The sequence below is a fragment of the Ostrinia nubilalis genome, chromosome 11 (genome assembly GCF_963855985.1).
Source record: "Ostrinia nubilalis chromosome 11, ilOstNubi1.1, whole genome shotgun sequence".
In the NCBI taxonomy this organism is placed as follows: Eukaryota; Metazoa; Arthropoda; class Insecta; order Lepidoptera; family Crambidae; genus Ostrinia; species Ostrinia nubilalis.
In genome coordinates this window covers 9,260,964-9,273,886 of record NC_087098.1, presented here as the reverse complement: position 1 = coordinate 9,273,886, position 12,923 = coordinate 9,260,964, and positions in this window count along the sequence as shown.

Here is a 12,923-nt window from a genome sequence, read left to right as displayed (position 1 = left end):
AGAAATAAACTTTTTTGAAACTATTAAGTAATTATTTAGGACAATTAACCGTAGTTCTAAAAAGTCAATTAGGTGTCACTTAACTGTAAATTAGAATTAAGTTTCTTCGAAGTTGATAAATATAGTTCGTTTCTAGTTATTCAGATATTCAACATCAGCGCTTTCAAATAATAATGATACTGGGTACTTTTTAATATTAAAAACATAACTGGTATTGGTCACCCAGGCGATCAATACAAAATGGACTCCAAGCGACACTGGTGTTCTTTGGTCACCCATAGATAAGATCACCTAGCTAGGTAATGAAAGTGGATTAGATCGGAAAAACATAGGAAAAGCGCTGATGTTAGATGTCAGTCATTCAGTTAGCAAAATGGTGGCATCATTGGCTTGTAAAATTCTATGGGAGAGTTGCGTTTTGACAACTCATTAACGTACGTCATTTGATTGGCGATTCTAAATAACCCTATTGACTGATATTGTAACACTTATGGATCTATCAAACATTGATAAGAATCTGAACATATGTGTAAAACCTAAGTTTTCGATGTTGTTCAACTTGAATTTTATGAGGGTTGTAAAGTTATTGGTCATATAACTACTTAATTTAAAGTTAAAATATATGTTTTATTTATAACTAATAGGCACCTTGTTTAAGTAGGTATATGAGTGATTTTAAAGGCACATTACCACATTTTTATGGTATACTAGCTTTCCGCCCGCGGCTTCGCCCGCGTGGAATTTTGTCTGTCACAGAAAAACTTTATCGCGCGCGTCCCTGTTTCAAAAACCGGGATAAAAACTATCCTATGTTCTTTCCCGGGACTCAAACTATCTCTATGCCAAATTTCATCAAAATCGGTTGCGAGGTTTAAGCGGGAAAGCGTAACAGACAGACAGACAGACAGAGTTACTTTCGCATTTATAATATTACTAGCTTTCCGCCCGCGGCTTCGCCCGCGTGGAATTTTGTCTGTCACAGAAAAACTTTATCGCGCGCGTCCCTGTTTCAAAAACCGGGATAAAAACTATCCTATGTTCTTTCCCGGGACTCAAACTATCTCTATGCCAAATTTCATCAAAATCGGTTGCGAGGTTTAAGCGGGAAAGCGTAACAGACAGACAGACAGACAGACAGACAGACAGACAGAGTTACTTTCGCATTTATAATATTAGTTGGGATACTAGTTGGGATTTTACATGGGTCTGCGGGTGTTTATGGGCGACGGTAATCATTTACCATCAGGTGATCCGTCTGCTCGTTTGCCTCCTATGACATAAAAAAAAAAAAATTTTTTTTTGTTGTAATGTCTCCACCCTGTATAGACGTAAAACAAACCACTCAGCACTACATCGCGTAGAGAACTCTAGAAATGTTTACTAGTATTGTTTTCCATTAGCTAACGCGTCAAGCCCAATCGGAGTTTTATCGTTTAATAACATTTATATTTTGGAAATGTTTCGGAAACCTCAAATTCATTGTCAAATTATTATGGAGAACGTAAAAAATATTTTTCTTGACTCATAGTGGGTAATAATGTTACTTACTTTGTTACAAGAGACTAGCCTCTTGTTAGAGTGCCGTATGCCTAGTTATTACTACCACATCATTGTCCTTGTCATCATTTGTGTTTTTCAAACAATTGCCTACCTACTTATGCACAGTTTGGTGAAGCTACGAGTATGTAACTATGATACTCGTATCAAGCAGGATAACTATGCATGCTAGCTATGTTACCGTACATAGTTTACAATGTTTGCAGTCTAAAGTGTTTTCCCGATGAAGTTGTAAGTGTAAGTAGTGCTACTAGATATCGGACATGTTGGTATCTCCGTAAGTGGCGCAACTCCGAACAAGCCAAAAACAAATGGTCGAGCTTTGTCAAGATTTGTCGGCGGATATCTAAACATTCCACCCCCATTAGGGACCGCTGAAAACCAAAGGAAGGGGTGGAGTGGAATTTTTATACACGCTCGAACAATTTCCAGAACAAATTAATGGTTTACAGTTCCCCTGCCTTCGTTAAGCGTCGAACTGCGATGTGATTAACGTCGTTGGGATTGATCTAAAGATAAGTTACTTTTGCCCATTATTAAGGACTAAAGTAAAATGCTGATATTTGTTACATTATTATGGAATTGCGAATCATTTACCTAAATCAAACACCCCTAATCTTAATTTCATTTAACACTTAAATGAAAAAGAAAAACAAATTGACCGTAATTAAAATGATACATTTACAGACCCATGGACAAAATAAATTGTCTCAAATTATTTCAACTTGTATTGTTCATGCTTAATTAAATTTGCAAATGCACAATAATATTTCTGCGAAATAACTCGATAATATAAATCAAGTGTTTCTTTGTGGATTAAATATGTTATTCATTTGACCTAGTTAATAGTTATTGTTTAGTTTAGTACATTATTTTATTTAACATAAAGTTAATAATACTATAACACATTTATTATAAGTTTCAGTTAGACTTTAAATTAGACTTTTGCCATTACATGAAAAGAAACTTTTATATTTACAACAATATCACTTTCATTCCATATCCATAAATGTTTAACCCTAATGGGATTTATAGGAACTTTACAGTAGTTACGAGTAATATCACAAATTTTACTTCTGTAGTTATCACCAACATTAATTTTACATACCATTGCATTACAAATCACAACACTCTTATAAGGTTGTTGTACCTATGTGTGAGAGCTAAGAAAAAATGTTCAAAAATAAAGTGCGAAAATACTGGTCAAAATGTAATGAATATTTTTGATTTGATTTTACGTGGGTATATCAATCGACATTGATATTATAGCAACGCTGTTTTTTCGTGTGAAGATAGTAAAGATAGAGAAACCGTGAAAATGAACATTAATTATGTCAACTACTGCAACAATGCTGGATGTTGAACCATTATGTAGCCATGAAAAAGATTAATGAAATGCAACTTGTAGGCGTTTTAAAAAAAGTGCCAAGTTCGTAACCTCGAAAAATCTAGGAGGTCACGTACATATTTGGCAGGCTATAAGAAGGCCGTTTAACAGCTATGAAGATGGTAAAAAATTATAATTAAATTAGGTTATTCGCACTTTTATTTTTATCTACTTTCCTATAACATCGTCAAACTCAACGTAAGTAAGTGCGTAAGTGTTGGTTTGATATTTTATTACTTTTGTATTTTAAAATCCAGTAATAAACTGTCATCTATTTCCTAAGCGGTATCCATAGGACGTAAAGGATGGGAAGTAGCTTTTATAAAGATGCTATTCAACACAATTCCGCCCACAGAGCAGGAAGCGGCGTGGAAAACATACGCTGAAAGGTGAGCTCGAAATGCAAAAATGTAAGTCTTCGTGACCGGTTCTTACTTTGCAGTCTTAGAACTTACTTCAAAGTTTAACCTTTTTCCATAAATATAATTCTACTTAGTCCTCAACTTTCGTTTAAGATTAGGTAGTCTTAGGCTGGGTTGCACCATCTTATATTAACTGTGACAAATGTCAAAAATCTGTCAAACTCCATACAAAAAGCGCAGGTTATAGTTATAGTTACCGTTAAAGTTAGATGGTGCAACTCAGCCTTAGATTTTTATTATACTCGGCGACATTTTAAAACAAAATTTCTACCTACGAAGTGTTACCAAGTTACAGCAAGGTCAACCTAAAATACATTAGATACAGCAAAGAGGTTCATATCCGTTTAAATTGGATTTCGTTGAAATTTCCGTATCGTGTCATCAAAAGAAAGTTCAGCTACGTGTAGGCAAAATATAAAATTAGCTAACATTTCTTAGATAACAGATTCGTTAGCGATTCATTCAGCGGGGAGAGTGAATGAGTGAATGAGCGGCCTCTGAACTGAACATAGCACCTTCGCATGCCGCGATGAATATATTATTGTAGTGAACATACAAAGGGCAGAGCTATCATCAAGACAAGCCTCTGACTTCTGTAACTGGTGACATGAACCCTTTAGTTTCATCTTGATGCCTCTCAGAAGTTCCCACTCGTATAGCGAAGGTTAAAGTCATTAACATTAAATCAGATCCCGACCTTTGTCAGATTTATCTAGTTTAGTTGTTAATTGAGTTACAGCAGCTCACTATAAATAAAATGTATGTACTGGGACTGGGGGTGAGTTACTTTGAGATTGTTACTGATTTGACCTGAAGACGACGTTCTCCTTGCGTGTTAAATAAAGTATTCATGCAGAAGAAAAACTTGGAAGAATAATTTCATCCTCAGGGGTAATTTGATTTAATTCTTTCTAAGTGGATTCCTCGAGGTGCTGATTACGAATATGTTTTTCATGAATTTTTATGCTCCTGATTTCAAGCATTCATTCACCCGTCCATTTTATCAAAACGTACACCGATCCTCATTTAAGACACAATTACTACTATTCTTAGGTTCATTTATAGATAGGTATAATAAAATAGTAAGTATTAAAAGGGTGACATAGGTACATTTAAAACCATTAAACAATTATCGCCTGCAAACATTTAATAGGAAACAATTATCAGTGAATGAACAGCGCGGCAACGTAAAGAACGTTCAAGTCAGAGCTGTTTAAATAAAAAACGTTCAAGTCAGAGCTGTTTCCCTTCGAAAATCAAAACGACTGAAGTTCTCATTTTCTTTCACGTTTCCTTGTTACGTTTCCTGTTCAGCTAGTTAAAAAGTTTGAAACTGGATTTTGGAATCATTTAAAAAACACAACCGTGACGTCGGGCGTTTTCCCATTAGCCGGCACGTTAAAATGAATGAAATACGGCATCTCCGTACCGGCACGGGCAAGTATAAAAAGTGCATAAAATACATCGAGCTTTTTCAGGAAGAAAATCGTAAATGACAAAAAATAAAAAAGTTGTTTTTAGAAGCAACACCATAAAGTTGATTTAAACCCCTGTAGCAGTAAATTAAAAATCATCATTAAAATTAATAGCTTGGCGTCCATGAAAATCTTATAAAAACTGAGTGTTATTACAAAAAAAGTTATGCAAAAGGATAATTTTTTCTGAAAAGAGTTGACACATCAGGTATAATTTTTTTATCTACTCCTGCTATTATGTCGCCAATATACCATCTATTTTATTTACAACTTCTTTTTTTTATTTGTAAACCCTTATTATGTACTGTGTTTTATATGCATAATACTTATATATACGTATTAAATAAATAAAATTAGCTTTTATTTTCACTTTCTTGACTTTGTTTTTAATGGTCCAAAACTGTTGTTTAACTATAAAACATTCTTACAAAAATTTCATGAATTTAACTTAATCAATTATCATAAATCTTCAGTCAAAAAGGTTAAAATATTATTGGAGTCAAATGTTATTTTAAAAAATTATCTCTTAAGTGTTTTTGGTAGGATCATTTTGCCGCTTTAAGCAAATTACGCATTCAACGTTGTGAGGTGAATTAAAAATAAAAGACTCGTTTTACTTTGTGCCTTCAAAACAAAAAAGAAAGGAAGCGGACAGTTGCTTTGAGAATAAAGAATTTCGTGGCTAGTGGGCCGTTTTAATTATGATGTGCAGGAAACTTTAAAACACGGTTAAATTTTATTAAAATTTGAAACTTCTATTAAACAACGCGAGCGGTGAAGCATGAAGTAGAAAGAAACCATCTTTTCCAGACAACTTTCGTTGAAAAAGTAACTTTAACTTTAATGATGAAATAAGATAATTAAAATATATTCCAAACATGTCAACAAAAATGTAAACCTGGTTGGAGTCTGTTAAAATTTCTTCCGGAAAATTCATGTCCTTTCCATTTTTATTTTAGTAGGGTATTTATGTATGTTAGCGTTCCGAATTATTAGTCTAATAGAGTGTAAAATCCTCAAACTATTACAAGATCACAACTGGCGTCGTATCTTCGCTAATCAAACAGGCACCAGATGTCCATTAATACCTGCCCACTACCACTAACGACATAAATGAAGATCTATTCCTCCCAAGCCCTGACCACAAATGTCCAAGAGGAAATACGTTTCAATTTGCTCCAATTGGCATGACCAACGAGAATTCCATTCTGATTGCAATAAACCTACGTACATTGTTCACGAGTGAACATTATTTGTAGTCTCAGAAGGTTTACCTTTCGAAAATAACTACATCCCACCCAATATAGAAGTCACTATTAGTCAACTTATTATTTCATTACCCAGCTTTCGATTTCGCTGTGCTCCTTACCTACTGTATTACTTTTTCATCTGATAAAAATAGATACTACTTTAATTAGAAATATATTCATTTCAGCAATTTTGGACAACACTGCTAGCTATATTCCTTAGCTATATTTTGACGGGATTGCTACCATATACCTTAATTTCGAGTTTCCGATATTTCGGCATTTCGGTTAGTGACCATGAAAGTTTAAAACAATACATTGATGAATGATTCTTAGAACTCTAATTGTGAAAATATCTCCGAAGTTTCACCGTCTTCGAAGAGACCGTAACCATGCATTTTTAACTTTAATTTACTTGTTTAACTGTAATAATATAACAGTAAATAATGTATTTCCTTGTTTTTATATTAAGTTCCACAGCGCCTGTCCAATTAAGCAGAAACGATCGTTATTTTTTTCTGCTTTCGTCGCTATAAAAAGAGTTGTTAAATTGGATAAGTTATTTATAACTTGCTGTAAATATGTTAGGGTCACAACCTGTCATTGAAATAAACCTACAGTTTAGTAAATAAATACGCATTAACAGAAACTTAAAAGAGTCAGTGTAAAATAAACACTGAAGCTTGTTAAACATTTCCTGATGTTTGGTTTTAAATGTAGGTTTAATACTTAATTACCAAAATAAATATATTTTTACCTGTCTCTATCTGTGCGACCGATATACCACAGCAGTAGGCTTTTAATGATTTTCAATTAAAATAAAATAAATGGTAAGCTTAATCGAAAATCAATGGCGCTTAGTAATGATTCGATAGAATACAATATTCATAAAATAAGATAGGTACACTCATGGGTCGTCCTTTATCTGAGTAAATATATGACTTTTAGATCAATCTAAAGCTCTAGCCAGTCGTTTAATATACTAGCAATAAAGAAGCCCGATGTCTTTGTGTCTTAAGTAATTGTTTTTTCATTAACGCCTAAATAAAGAAATCTTATACCTATGTTGCGGCACGAGGCAGAATAACTAGAAACGTGTATGTTATTCTGTTTAAGAAAGAGTTAACTGCCCTAGACGATCCAAATAGAACAATAGATTCTCGTACTTTGAAGTTCAATAAACTTTTAAGTCAGTCGCCGACGAATGAAAGCATTGCGGGAAAATCTTTATTTACTATTTTGCATATTCAAAAGTATCTATATGTACGTCAAAAGATTAGTCTATTAAAACTGTAAATATTTAATTTAGCAGCTATTGAAGGTCTATCAGAAGGGATTCCTCAAAAAAGGAATCCATTGAAAAGTAGGTACCTACCCATTACTTTACAACGAGCTTTCAAATGTAATGATACGGAATAATAGAGGGAATGTATGTTATTTAATGTCATTAAGCACAACGTTGCCAAAAATACTTTATAATTGCGTCATGAACGGAGCACCCCATCTGCTCGATTGTAGTAGATTATCCCCGGGAACCCACACATAAAGTGCTCGTACGAATAAACACTTTATTATAAAATGAAACAAGGAAATTTTAATGAAGAATAAGTTGAATGAAAAAGAATAAAAGAATGAAAAATAACCTGTTTTTTATTTACAGCGTAAATGCAGTGTTATCTCCTCAAAGCAAATAAATTGCATTAGCAAATAGTTTTGACGGTCTCATGAAGCGGTTCTTGGTTTAAAATAAAATATACCTTTAGGAAGTTACATAACTACTGGTATTATTGTACGTCGATTCCGGTGAAGCTGCTATTTCTGGAAGAATGAATGAATTTCGTCTATTCCTCTGGCGACCATAGACGAAATTTATGCAAAGCCTTTAAATTCATGAAAAGTATAGAAATAAGTATCAAAAATGGCTCGTGTTTTTATTCAAAATATTCATAGGGAAAATGGTCTGCATATGACTTCAAAACGAGGAAAATGTTAGAAAAGAATAGCTTCACAGCCAATAAGCTCTGGCAGCTCGTTGAAATGGTTAATGGTTTTTTTGTAAAACAACCTATCGGAAATTACATAACTACTGAGGTGTTTTTGTCGAGAAAAATATTGTTTTTTATATCCTTATCACTCGTATCTATTCGGTACCTACATATAGCTCAAATAGAGCTAAAAAAAAGCAAGATACATCGATATGACAGATACAGCCGCCTAGGAAAACTTTGACCCACTGCAAATAAAAATAATGTTAAAATTATAATAAAATTTAATTTAACCAGCTAACAAAAATCATACCATGCATGCTGAACAGACCCGGCATAGAAACGCCGTAAAAGAAAAAAATATAATTTAATCACACAAAAAGCAACCAAAAACTGAGTTACCATGAAATAATGCAGTACATAATCCCAAAAAGCAGCTCAAAAACTTTTACGGTGCCATATCGCAGCGTAAGTGGAAAGGGTGTAACTTACGTTTAGTAGTTTGAGGTGTTACGAGCACGGCAGGTACGGTAACAAGGGCACCGCGCGAGTTTGTTGTGCCGGCAGCGGGCGAGGCGGCGGCGAGGCGACGGCGGCGAGGCGACGGCGGCGAGGCTGAGGCACGACCAGGAGGCACAACGAACGTGCGGCCCGCGCGACGGCTGCCAGCTACTGGCTGGAGGCGGCGCGAAGGCCCGCGCAGCCCGCCCGCCCACGGCCACTTGCCGTCACGCCACTTACCCCACAATCTTTACATCACATCGCACCAAACAATTCATAATTTCGCAAATAATCCGCAAAATGAAAATATTCCTATCGTTCAACATCGATTTTATGTGGAATGACACTAACGGCGGCAATATATCGGCTAACTTTGGATTGCGCCGCCCGCCCATAATCCTGCGCTTATAAGTGCCGCCCGAAGTGTCAAAGGTTGATGTTCACTAGTGATGTGTTAGTGGCGCGTTTTTAGATCTATTTAGTAGTATGGAGCAATATTAATGTTAATTTTAGAAATATCTTTGACTATAAGTAAAAATAAAATGTCTAAAATATGAAATGATTGCAGGTTCAGTTATTGTAAATGTAGTCGGGCATTACTCTTGAACTACAGAGGCAAATCAGATCGACCCCTTAAATTTTCCTCTGTTACGCTGTGTTACATGAAACGAATTTCAAAAAGTTTCAAAAGCTCTCTTCAAAATATTATATTTTGTATTCTGGAGACATTTACTACATTGTGTGATTGAGAAACACAAAAGCTCAAACTAGAACTAACTTTAGATAGTACCTATTTAATATCTTAAAGATATACATATTTATAATTTCTTTTTTCTCTGGTGACTTACATTTAATTCGTAGCTCTTCGGCTCATTCATTTCGCCAATGACGTAAGCACACGTTCTATCGCTGGAGCGAGCATTGCGAGACGCCCACCTTAAAATTTTTAGACTCGGCACAATACAAAAATATTTTGTTAAATGTAGTGTAATTGAATCTTCTCTCGTTACTAATCAATTAAAGATAAATTTTACGTTTTGCGTCTATTCTAGGAAGTACCAATATTTTTGACCTTATTACTTAATTGTTTTCTCTCTTTTAATGAAGGGCTCTTCGGTTTTCACATAAAATATTACCGTTTCTTATTGAGGTTAGGGAGTTGGGAGTCCCGACTGGGGACTCTCGTGTTTTGACACGGGGGTCCTGGGTGTTGTGGATAACTTACATATTTCCTTAAAGTTGCGGTGCGTCACAGCGAATAAAAACACCTTTTTGTATTGTCCAAGATCACGTGTACAGAACACGCTGAGACTACGTATGCAAAAGAGTGTTATTACATGTTTTATTTCCATCGTCATATTAGCTCCAATAACCAAGTAAGGCACTCATAGTGGTATACATGTGTGTAAATACTGCTTAGAATTTGCAGACTTCAAAACGAAATAGTTGTCTAGTAACAGAAATGATAGGGTTAGGGATTAGGGTTAGGTCCTTTAAAATGATGCCTTACAAGATCTACCCTTCTGAGCTTTTACGAATCTGCGCTGAAGAAGTCTATAATCACTAGTTTACAAAAAAAAAGTTTTTCTTTTACCCAAAGATAATTCATATTGGATGTGTTTTCTACCAGTCCCCTTATTACAAAAATATGTGTCTCATATTTTTATCACGTCAAGTTTTTGAGATATCCACATTAACCTAAGTAAGCTGTCTTGATAGCCGCGTCGGAGTTTCTACTTTATTTTAATTGCGTTTAAGTATTATTTTAACATTTTCACTTATTTTTAAATATCACCAAGGCAGTGTAAATTAAGCCCAAATAACTTTTGCTGAGTTTGTGGTCAAATTATATTGTCAAAAAAGAAAAGACCAATCACTAAGGCCGTAAAACGGGCCTATTTCTATTACTTTCAAATCTCGGTAACAAACCTGATAAAAAATGTGTTCCTGGTGCAGTGTGCGAAAATTTGAGAAGCATATTATTGTACTAGGCTGCAGAAAAAAGAAAACATATACGATTCGGCACCCCAATGTCATGGAGAGAACCAACAAATCAAAGTAATGACTGTTACTTCTGCCTCACTAAAACTACAGGTTTTAACAACAAAAACCAAGAACATACAATATCCTGATGTTGCATCAGTCACAAAACCTGTGCTACAATCTGAAGGAGTTCTTTATCCGTCATTACCCAGCAATTCCAGTAAGGGAAAGATGCTTGGCATTAATTTAAAGCAGTAGTGAAAAGTTTCCTGGGAAACTATTTTATCTGAGAATTATGCAGAAATTATTCCAAATTATTGAGGAATTACCAAAGAATGGGTGTGAATAAGTCGTTAAAAATTCATTTTTTACATTATCACCTGGATTTTTTTCTTGAGCACCTGGGAAGCGTGAGTGAGCATGGCGAAAGTTTTCACCAGGATTTGAAGGTTTTTGAGGAAAATATCAAGGAATTTGGGACAAAAATATGTTAGCGGATTGCTGTTGGTCTATAATAAGGGAAACTAATACTAATCAGTATAAAAGAAGGAGTAACACGACTCATTTTTGATTGTTTTTAGAGATACATTTATAAAAATGAAAAAAAAATTATACAGGGTGACTGGAACTGAACCCGCCATAGCTAATACGCGTATAGAGGAGGTCATTTGCTAATTATTGAACCTTACTTTCTATGACTAAAGTTTTATAGTTTAGGAGATATCACAATTTTTATACTTGTTTCAGATTTTCCCGAAATTTGACCTAAAAACTGCTTTAATTTTTTTTTCTCGCATGATTTTAACCGATTTTTTTATTTGATACTAATATCGAATAAACCTTTAGTCAAATAAAATAAATTTCAGATCTAGATAATGATTCAGTAACTAGTTACGAGCCGCCAAAGTTCAACAAAAGTACAAACCACGATAAAAAATTCAAATTCGATTTCGATTTATGAAAAAACTAATGGTGATAATGGATTGCCAATGATCTTAAAAATATCTCTACCTTCTCTTCTTTCCAATGACATATCACACGTAGTAATTAGATATTGAAATTTATTAAAAATTCAAAGTTTATGGAAGAAAATGGAGTAATTTACGAAAATTATCCATACAAAGTTTCTTCAAACAACTCATATTTTCTGCTATACTCCTTTTCATAACTATTTTCGTGTTTTTTTTTTTAATGAATTTAACAATAATAATCAAGAAAAAAAAATTCAAAAAATTCAAAATCAACTTTGTATGGATAATTTTTGTATTATTACTCCATTTTCTTCCATAAACTTTGAATTTTTGATAAATTTCAATATCCAACACGTTGTACGTGTGATATATCATTGGAAAGAAGAGAAGCTGGAGATATTTTTAAGATTATTGGCAATCCATTATCACCATTAATTTTTGTTTCAATCGAATTTGAAGTAGAATTTTTTATCGTGGTTTGTACTTTTGTTGAACTTTGGCGGCTCGTAACTAGCTATTCAATCATTATCTGGATCAGAAATTTATTTTATTTGAATAAAGACATATTCGATATTAATATCAAATAAAAAAAACTGTTGAAATCACGCGAGAAAAAAAATTGAAGCAGTTTTTAGGTCAAATTTCGGAAAAATCTGAAAAAAGTATAAAAATTGACATATCTCCTAAACTATAAAACTTTAGTCATAGAAAGTAAGGTTCAATAATTAGCAAATGACCTCCTCTATACGCCTATTAGCTATGGCGGGTTCAGTTCCAGTCACCCTGTATAATCAATATTTACAAAATATGACGTCCTAAATTTTTTCTAAGTTCAGTTTTTAAGTAAGGGTTAATAACTCTACCGATACCTATCAGTTTCATCTCTGGGTAAAAAACCTTGTAAACTAGATATAATCTAAGAACTAAAATCAAATGCATGTATTTAAAAAAAAAGTATTCAAGTATGTTTATATCTATTGCTTAGTTTGGGTAGTCCCAAGCGTTGTGTAAAATGTCCAAGGATATTATTCAATATTATTATTATGTACTCCTATACATACTACAACCAGTGCTTTTTTATTCAATTTAAGTGGAAAATACCTACATGTGTAGGCAAAAGTTATTTAAAAGCAAGTAAAACAATAATGACTAGGTAGGTAACCATAAAAACAGTCATTCAGTCACAAATCAGCAAAATTCTGAAGAGCAAATAGTGACCTCTTTTTAAAAGCTTTTTTTAAAGAATTTTGTTTACGATCTCTGCTATTATAATGTCTTTCTTCTATCTCGTAATCGCTGTCTTTTATTTTGGCATAATACAGTCTTTTTTATTTTTATATCTTGGAGTATCTTTAGATGAGCGAATAAATAAAGAAGCATGGTTGATCTTGGCAA